This window comes from Protopterus annectens, chromosome 13.part0 (genome assembly GCF_019279795.1).
Source record: "Protopterus annectens isolate FY-2018-M chromosome 13.part0, PAN1.0, whole genome shotgun sequence".
Taxonomy (NCBI): Eukaryota; Metazoa; Chordata; order Ceratodontiformes; family Protopteridae; genus Protopterus; species Protopterus annectens.
The window spans coordinates 168457316-168467124 of record NC_056747.1 but is presented as its reverse complement, the minus strand read 5'-3'; positions in this window follow the sequence as shown (position 1 = coordinate 168467124).

The following is a 9809-nucleotide window of genomic DNA, read 5'->3' as shown; positions in this document are numbered from 1 at the left end:
TGATCTCTGATGCATTGTGCTGCACCACTAACCTGGAGGTGTGGGTATCCTTGATGAATATGGATACACCCCCGCCTTTTGTGTTTCGGTCCTGGTTCTGTGGCTGAAAGGTATGGTATGAGTTATAACCTTGTGATTATTTTAATTGATGGTTTACTAATTAGATGATTGTTTTAAGTGAATATATGTGGGCGTATACATATATATATATATATATATATATATATATATATATGTGTGTGTGTGTATATATATATATATATATATATATATATATATATATATGTGTATATATATATATATATATATATATATATATATGTGTATGTGTGTATATATATATATATATATATATATATATATATATATATATATATATATATGTATATGTGTATATATATATATATATATATATATATATATATATATATATATATATGTGTGTGTGTGTGTGTGTGTGTATTTTATTTATTTATTTAAATTTGTTGACCGGGAGTGTCCGACTGGGCGTGGGTCCATTTTCAGCGGAGGCCGGGAGAAAAGCTCCACAGTAAAATAAACAGACAGTAGTTACATTGGATTACATAGTGATTAACAATTTAACATAGAAATTACTTACAACATATTTACAGATAAAGAACATAGTACATCAGTAGACAACTAGAATCTTTATCTGTGAAGTACATAACAGGCATTAACAAATGTAACAATGAGAAGTTCCTGCTGTATAATAAGTACTAGGCTTATGAGCATCTGAGCTTGCTATCATCAAGGTAGTTAGTGGAGGTGAAAGAAAGGTAGTGGTTGGATGGGGTGGATGATATTAGAGTGGGAGTTGCAAGGGCATAGCCAGCATGTTTTTAGGTGCTTTTAATAAAGTTTTGAAGTTGGTGCATGATGGTACGGAGGTAATTGTGGGTGGGAGTGAGTTCCATAATTTGGCTATGGCGCAAGAGAATAGTGCTTCACCAGCAGAGTTATTGGCTTTAGTGATCTGCAAGTGATTTTTGTTGCTGGATCTTAGTGGTCTGGTGGTGTGATAGGGTTGGAGTAGATTCTGGAGGGATGGGACATTTAGTGGATGGTTTACTAGTTTGTGGGCGAGTGAGAGTTGATACCACTGAAGGAGGTGAGGGAGTTCAAGCCAGCCCAGTTCAGCAAGTGAGAGACAGTGGTGACTACGGTAGGATGCCCCTGTGGCTTAATTTTGCGATTTTGTTGTAGCAGGTCTCTAGCTTGTTTAGATCACATTGCCTTAGGTTGGTATATACTGGAGAGGCATAAAGTAGGGTGGAGATAAGGTGGGAATTTGCTATTGAAATCTTTGCTGCTTTGGTGAGAAATTGTTTATTTCTGTATAATGCTCCTAGTTTTTGTGGACTTTTTATGGTCATGGATATGTGAATGTCAAATTTTAGTTTATTGTCTATTTCCACTCCTAGCAATTTGGTGTGTTCAGTTGGGTATATAGTGGTGTTGTCTTTTGCTGTGATGTTAAAGTGAGAGTTGTTTTGAGTATGTTTGGTGGGTTGGAAGATGAGTAGTTTAGTTTTGTTTGGGTTGAGTATTAATTGGGCATCGGATAACCATGTTTCAACAGAGGAAAAGGCTTCCTGTGTGACTTTTTGCAGTTTGGGTAGGGACTGGGCTGAGCAGATGATGGTGGAGTCATCTGCATATTGGATGAGTGTGCCATGTTTGGTGGCAGAGGCTAGATTATTGGTGTAAACAGAGAAAGTAGGGGTCCAAGGATGGATCCTTGGGGAACCCCTATGGAGACAGGTAGTTGGGGAGATATGTCATTCTGCCATACAACGGATTGTTGGCGGTCAGACAGGTAACTCTGAAACCAGTTGGTGACTGATTGTGAGAAGGATAGGTTATTGAGGACAGAGATAAGTTGTTTGTGTGGGACCATGTCAAATGCTTTAGATAGGTCTAGGAAAGTAGCAGAGGAGAGATAGCCATTGTTTTTATGCTGAAGGATAGTGTTAGTAAAGGAGAGTAAGGCAGTGGTGGTGCTATGGTTTGGTCGGAAACCATGCTGAGTACTGGAAAGGAGGTTGTTAGTAAGGAGGTAGTGTGAGACCTGAGAGTGTATGCATCTCTCTAGTATTTTGGAGAGTGGAGAGAGAATAGATATGGGGTGGTAATCGGTTAGTTCTGCAGAGGGTCCGCCTTTGTGAAGGGGAATTATATGTGAGACTTTCCACAATGTGGGAACGTAACTTTCTGACAGAGATCGGTTAATCAAGATGGATACTGGGTAGGCCAGAGCATCAGCTGCGATTTGTAGGTATTCACTTGGGAAGTTGTCTGCTGCTAATTTGGTGGGTTTAAGTTTAGTTAAGAGTTTTTTTATGTTGGAGGTAGGTATAGGAGAAAAAGAGAAGGCAGTGGGGAGATTACTAGTTGAAGGTGTGGGTTGGAGGGGGAGGGGGGTTGTGTTGTTTAGCTAGTGATAGTATGGTTTGGGTGAAGTGTGTGTTGAATGAGGTAGCAATATTTTCTGAGGAGTGAGGGATGTTAGGAGGAGGGGTACTGACTTTACCTGGGTGGAGGATGGAGTTTATGGAGGACCAGAATTGTTTGGGGCTGTGTTGTGAGGAGTCTAGGGCAGACTGGTAGTATTGGAATTTGTCCCGTTTTATTAGCTTTTTGACTCTATTGCGTAGTGCTAGGAATTTCTGTCTAGCTGCGGGGGTTTTGGTTTTGCGCCAGTGCTCCCAGGCTTTATCTCCGTTTTTCATTTCTGACTTAGTGGTTTTCTGTAGCCATGGGGAGGGTTGTGCTTTGGTTCTGGAAAATCTTATGGGGGCATGGGAATTAAGGATGTTCAGGAAGGTAGTATTAAAAGATTCAACTGCGTCATCTAGACTGAGGTACTTTAGAGCATGCCAGTTACATTCTTTGAGGGATGAGATGAATGTGAGTGGGTTAAAGTTTATTTTTTTATGTATTTGACGATAGATGACAGGTTTAGCTTGGTACAGGTATTTCTTGAGTAGGAATGTTGGGGAGTGATCACTGAGGCTATCTGATAAGCAGTCTGTTATATATGACTGGGGGTTCTTACTGACTAGTATCCAGTCCAGGGTAGAGTGCTTGCTGGAGTTTTATTTATCCTTGTTGGTGACTGGACTAGTTGGGTGAAGCCATGAAGGTGTACATGATGGGTTGGATTGTTGCCAGAACAGGATTGCCAGTCAATATTGAAATCACCTAAGATGATAGTTTCTTGGGTGAGATGGTGGGTAGACCAGCTGAGGAGGTTTTCTAGTGGAGGGATGTTTTGGCCAGGTGGGAAGTAGCATCCAATTATGTTGATGGTTTTGTTTCGGTTAATTTTGAGGTTGGTATATATTATTTCTTCATTGCCTATTTGTGGAGCTGATGATTTTAAGATCTGGATGTTTAGATGCTGTTTAAATATTATAGCTACACCACCTCCTTTCTTGTTTAGCCGGTCTACTCTTAGTATGCCGTAACCTGTAGGGAGTATTTGCTCACTGGTAATGTGAGGTTTTAGCCAGGTTTCTGTCAGGACGACTATATCTGTGGAGTATAAGTCTATGGTGGCATGGAGTTCATGGACTTTGTTGGATATACTTCTAATATTTAGGCTTAGTAGAAGGAAGTCACTTGGCTTTCTATTGGCTGTAATATGGGAGAAGTTGTGGTTTCTAGTCTGATTATGAGGATTGGGGTTGGAGATGGTAGGGCCAGGGTTGGGGTGGATGTCTCCACTTAGGGCTAGTTTTGATATGCATGAGATTATTAGTTTTCTCAGTTTTTGAATGTGTTTGTTTATAAGGAAATTTTATGATTGTTCTCTGTGGGTAATAGGTATGGTGGGAGGGTTACTATGTTAAGTTGTAGGGATGCTTTACGTTTGAGTAATATAGTTGGTAGAATATGTGGGGGGTGCATAGGGATGGTTCTTGAGCTGGTGGGAGGGGAGCTGAGTGTGGGTGAGACATGGGTGGTGGTGTGAGTAGTAGTACAGTGGTAGTGGTTGAGTGGGGGAATGATGGAGCTTTGGTAGGATGTAAGATATGCAAGGAGAGTGCATGCAGTGAGCAAAGGAAAGGTATGCTTGCACATGTCAGTTGAGGAGGAGTGATAGTAGAGGGAATATGGAGGAGGTAGTGTTGGGTTAGCGCTGTGGTTGGCTATTGGAAAGATGGGAGGGGTTTGAGTGCAATAAAGGTGGGACCACTGGGGGCGGGAGGGAATAGGGGGCAGGGCGGGGAGCGAAGCAGGTAGAGACCCTGTTTGTTTCCAGCCCCTCATACAAGAACCTATCACAAAGCAAGACAAGTATGTGTTAAGAACAATCACAATTGACCAAGGACTGCTCTGAAACTGTAAGTCTTGTCTTAATTTCTCAGGTGGAAAACCAGGATAACCTTGTATCAGTAGGCTACTGTGTTATAGTTTAAGTAAACAAACACACAGTATTGATCAGTTATGGATACTATTTGCAAACAGAAGGGAATATGAGAAAGTGGAAGATGTGTGTGGTTGTGGTGGTGGGGGGGGGGATGCTTACAGCCAAAGCACAGTGCTCTCCAGGGGAAAATGAAGATTGGCTCAAACAGTTAGACACATACTCAAAGTTAACTGTAGCTGTTTGCAGACAGTTCAGACCCGGACTGCACTTTTCTTATAGGAATGTTAAAGGTGGTACCGTAGTTGAATACTTAAGAGTGGTGTTAGGTTCAAAGTTAACTGTAGCTGTTTGCAGACAGTTCAGACCCGGACTGCACTTTTCTTATAGGAATGTTAAAGGTGGTACCGCAGTTAAATACTTAAGAGTGGTGTTAGGTTGGATAGACACTGAGCCTTCATGGGGCCTGTAGCAGAGTGGATTGTAGTTTTATATATATATATATATATATATCTAGATGCATGGTGTGGCATATTTTGTAACTCCAGGAAGGCTGTGCCGAGGCGCTAGAGTGTTATTCAGTATGAATAAACTATTTAATATAAGATTGGTGGCATTTTTTTTTCGCTGGCTTTGTAGTCTGGTGTGTTTCAACACTTGCTTGGGGTTTTTTTATAAGGAAACCATGGAATCCCTTGTCTAGTACTCTAGTCCATCTAAGGCTGACCTTGTTGATTGAAAGTCAGACATATGAGGTGTATATTGTCAGTAAAGTGGCCATAGTGAGTGGCTACCCACTGAGGCAGTCTGTAAATGAAAGTGAATGACTGTATCTATTGCTTCATTACAGGTAATGGTCACTGACCTGCTGTAATAAAGTCTCATCACATTCCTGTTAGACCCCCAACCATTCAGCAGCCCCCCCCCCTTCCTTTGAAGCCCGTGAGCAGCATTTCTTTTACAATATTATAAAATCAGAGGTCAAAAGAAAACACTTTGGAAATGAACTGGGAAGTCATCACTAAAATAAAGCAGTACAACTGTATGTTGCTTCGTTATAAGTAGAATCTTTAGTAAGTCTTTCTGTTAAAGTAGGATATGATTAACTTTACTGAAGACCATTTCTGTGAATCCCATTTGATCAAGCCTGATGGATAAAATGGGCAACCTGCCAAATTTTTTTGATATGACATGCAATGCTCACCTCCCGGTGATGCATTTGCTGTGGCTCTCAATTAACAGAACTCACTCTTAAGTTCACAAAGCTTTGGTGTTTGCTGCATGAGGATTAAATGAATAAGATTCACAGAAAAAGTCTTCAATGGAACAACCACGTCCTTCAGAAATGTTACAATTTTGGGTTTCGGGTATTTGCCCTACAAGCACAAGGTGCATGGTTTGAGTCTCACAAGGGATAATTAGCTAAGCTTAAAATGGCTCACAAGAGCAGATAGCTTAGTACTAATCTATAAGGATATTAACTCAGCACAGCTCCTCGTGGTGTCCTGCAGAGTGATTCAAGCAGCAGAGAGCAAAAGAGTGAATTTTTCTTGATACAAGTATAATTTTTGTGGCTTTTCTACTGTTTACTGTCTAGCGACTGCATTTTCGCCTGTTTGCTACTGCATTTAAACTGATTTATTGTGTCTAAACTGCTTTTTGCACTTTAAGTTTCCAATTGTTGCAAATTGTATCTGTAGGCTACACACTCAAGTGCGCTAGCCGATTTATAGCATTTAAAGCATTTATTGACTGTTTTTCTTCTCTGTTCTGAAAAAAAAAAAAAAATATCTCTTGTTTCCCGTCATACTGAACTAGAATAGTCCAGTATCAGAGTTTGCTGATCTCTGGGCTTTGTCTTGGTTCCTGTAACTGTTCCATATCCTTATTTGGAAGAAAGGAAGCCTCTTTGTTTACCAGTGGGAGTGGGAAGCACTGAGCAGCCTATTTGTCCATTTTGGAGTGGTTTCAGCCAGAAACTAGTAGTCCATTGGCCATTTTGGGTCAATTCCCAGCTCTTTTCAACCCCCTGCTATAAAGCACGCTAAAGCGCGCTTTAGCGCGGAGTTGCCACAGGAGCACACAAGAGCAGCGGTGGTTAATTGGGGTTAAACTATTCAGGCTACCTAACGTCAACTCTTCATTTTTTCCCTTAGAACAGCTCTTCTTTAACTCTACTTCTAACCAAAACAGCCTATTCTCTATCTGAAAGATTCAGCTCTACTTGGTTCCTAAGGAGACTATTCTCTAGCTGGGAAGCTTGCACTTGCTCCTAAAGTACTTTCTACTCTGATATAGCACTTTTTATTATACATAGTACCCCACCTGCCTAAAACCCCTCTTTCACTCACCCACATCCCTCGAAGTCTTTCCAAACTCAATTAACATAAAGTTTTTTGTCCTTTCCTTCTAGCATGTCGAGCGGTCAGTTGCTAGCGTCCTCTCCTGCCCAGCTGGTGAATCTGGGAATATTGAGGCAATGTTACAATTGCCTCATGTACACAGACAACCCTCTCCTTCTCCCACAAAACCCAAATACATGCGAGAGATGCAACTATACAGCCAAACTGGAGGCCGAGCTCTCTCAACATAAGACTGGCAAGACCAGACAGGAGGAGAAGGAAACCACACACACCACAAACCCAGTCTCACATAGTACTATCACAACTTCAAATCATACACATAAACACACAAAGACATACTCGGAGGCTCTGATCAAAAATCTACCAAAACACAAGAGGCCACCAAAGCAGACACCCAAACAACTGCCACCTCATGACACAACACATGCAACACATAGACCACAAAGTCAGTGTGCCAAACAGTCACAGCCCTTAAGGCCAAACACAATGCCAGACACACTTGTCATAGGTGACTCCATAGTCAGACACACTGACATCCCTCTCACCAGATTGAGTAAGGAGAAGGTCACAGTAAGCTGCCTGTCGGGCGCTAGAATCCGCCACATAACGCAAGCACTCAGGTCACTCAACAGCAAGTACAAGTATGACTCAGTCATTGTCCATGCTGGTGTGAATGACCTGAGACGTACCTCCCTGGACTACATGAAAAGAGACATAGAGGAGCTCTCTGATTATGTAGCCCAGGCAGGTATGACCCTGACCCTGAGCAGTATCCTACCTTCACCAAGAATGATGCCACAGTACAAAGACAAAATGATCAGTTTTAACAATTGGCTTAACTTCTGGAGTCATTCAAAAGGGATCCAATGTCTGTCTGCCTGGGATGACATGCTGGACAAGCCACGCTGCTTCGCAAGGGACAGCTTGCACCTGTCACCCCTGGGCTCCCGGATATTGGCAAAGGCTCTTGCCACCCCCATAGTGCCTTTTTTAGGCAAGGCTCAAATTCTAAACCTACCACCCTAGAACACAAAAAAAAAAAATAAACTAAGGGTAATGCTGCTCAATGCCAGAAGTCTAAACCTCAAGATGCACGCACTCGAAGCCCTTCTCAGTATGGAGAACATCAATGTCTGTGCTGTGACTGAAACCTGGTTCAAGGCTCCTGAGAGCACCCCGGCACTATCAGGTTTTACCTCATATCATGCGTTCCGGCCCCAAAACCCGGACCACACAAAGAAAGGAGGGGGGGTATCCATATTCATCAAGGATACCCACACCTCCAGGTTGGTGGCAACGTACGAAGCATTGGAGACCTTCCAGGTGCAATTAACCATAGGAAAGTCTGCTCTGCAATTTGTAGCATGTTACAGGCCACCCTCTCAAACTCAGGAACCTCACACAGCTTTCCTGAAAACACTCGAGGGGATAAATGTATCTCCAAACACCATCATATTAGGTGATTTCAACTACCCGAATATAGACTGGGATCATTACTCAAGCCCCAACACTCTAGCCCAAAGGTTCCTAGAGTTCATAAACTCAAATGCCATGGAACAACTAGTCACCATCCCCACAAGAGGAGAAAACATACTAGATCTCATCATCACGAACATGGGGACACAATGTTCAGCACCAGAGGTGTACCCCTCATTGGTGAGATCAGATCATAAACTAATCTCACTGGAAGTCCACATCCGCCCCACCCCAGATAAAAAAGACCACAGTGAAAAACTTCTCAAAAGCCAACTTCACACTTCTTAAGACTGGTGTGGTTTCCTTCAAGGCCCCCGAGCCAGCGGAAACCATTACCCAAACAGCTGAATCACTTACAAATGCCTTCTATCAGCACCTCCAGGACTGCATGGATCAGGCAATCCCAAACAAAACAAAGACTCTTTGCACCAAAGGCAAGTGCCCAGTCTGGTGGACCTCAGCCATTAACAAGCTCTACAATAAAAGGAGAAAGCTACTACAAGATACAGCAGAATCCTTAAAAGGGAAGACACCCTTGATCACTATACGTAAAAAACTACGATCACTCATAAAATCATCCAAGGCAAATTTTGAAAGAAAAGTCACTAAGGACTCAAAAGACAATCATAAGGCCTTTTTTAGCTATGTTAGAAACCTGGGAGGAAACTCCCAGATATGCTCAGAATTAGTTCAAAATGATGTAAAAATCACTGAACCAACAGACATTGCCAACATACTGGCTGACAGGTTCAGTGCAAATCCCCCCCCCTCCCCCCCAAAAGGAGAGATATCTATCCCAGCGGATTGTAGCCTCCCACACATCTCAAATGCTCAGGTGAAAACTGCTCTCTCCAAGGCAAAAAACACAGCATCTATGGGACCAGAAGGTGTCCCCGGTTGTGTGCTCCACGAACTCAATGAAGAATTAAACCCGCTGTTAGGGCAGCTGTTTAATCTTAGCCTCACCTCAGGATACGTACCCAAGGAGTGGCGTACGGCAACTGTGGTCCCACTTCACAAAGGCGGTGCCTCCACTGACCCTGGAAATTACCGCCCCATCAGCTTGACAAGCCTAGTCTGCAAAGCTATGGAGTGGATCATAATGGAACTCATAAATAAAGATATAGGGGACTTACAGACATTGGATCCAACCCAGTTTGGCTTTGTCAAGGGCAGATCATGCCTTTTAAACTTGGTTGATTTTTTTGAAACAGTCACCAAGGCCATTGATGAGGGCAAGGCGGTCCACACAGCATACCTTGACCTTGCAAAAGCTTTCGACACAATACCCCACTCGGGTATCATAGAAAAACTCACCAACTTAAATGTAAACCCATACATCACAAGATGGGTTGCAAACTGGCTAAGTGACAGAATCCACAGGGTCAGAGTGGCTGGCGCCATGTCAGACTCCAAGCCGGTCACAAGTGGTGTCCCACAAGGCTCAGTCCTGGGCCCCCTCTTGTTCGGCATCTACTTTTCAGAAGTACAGGCAAACACAGGAGGATTATGGCTGACAAAGTTTGCAGATGACTGCAAATTGGGCGCCATAGTTGAAAACACATCAGACACAGATATCC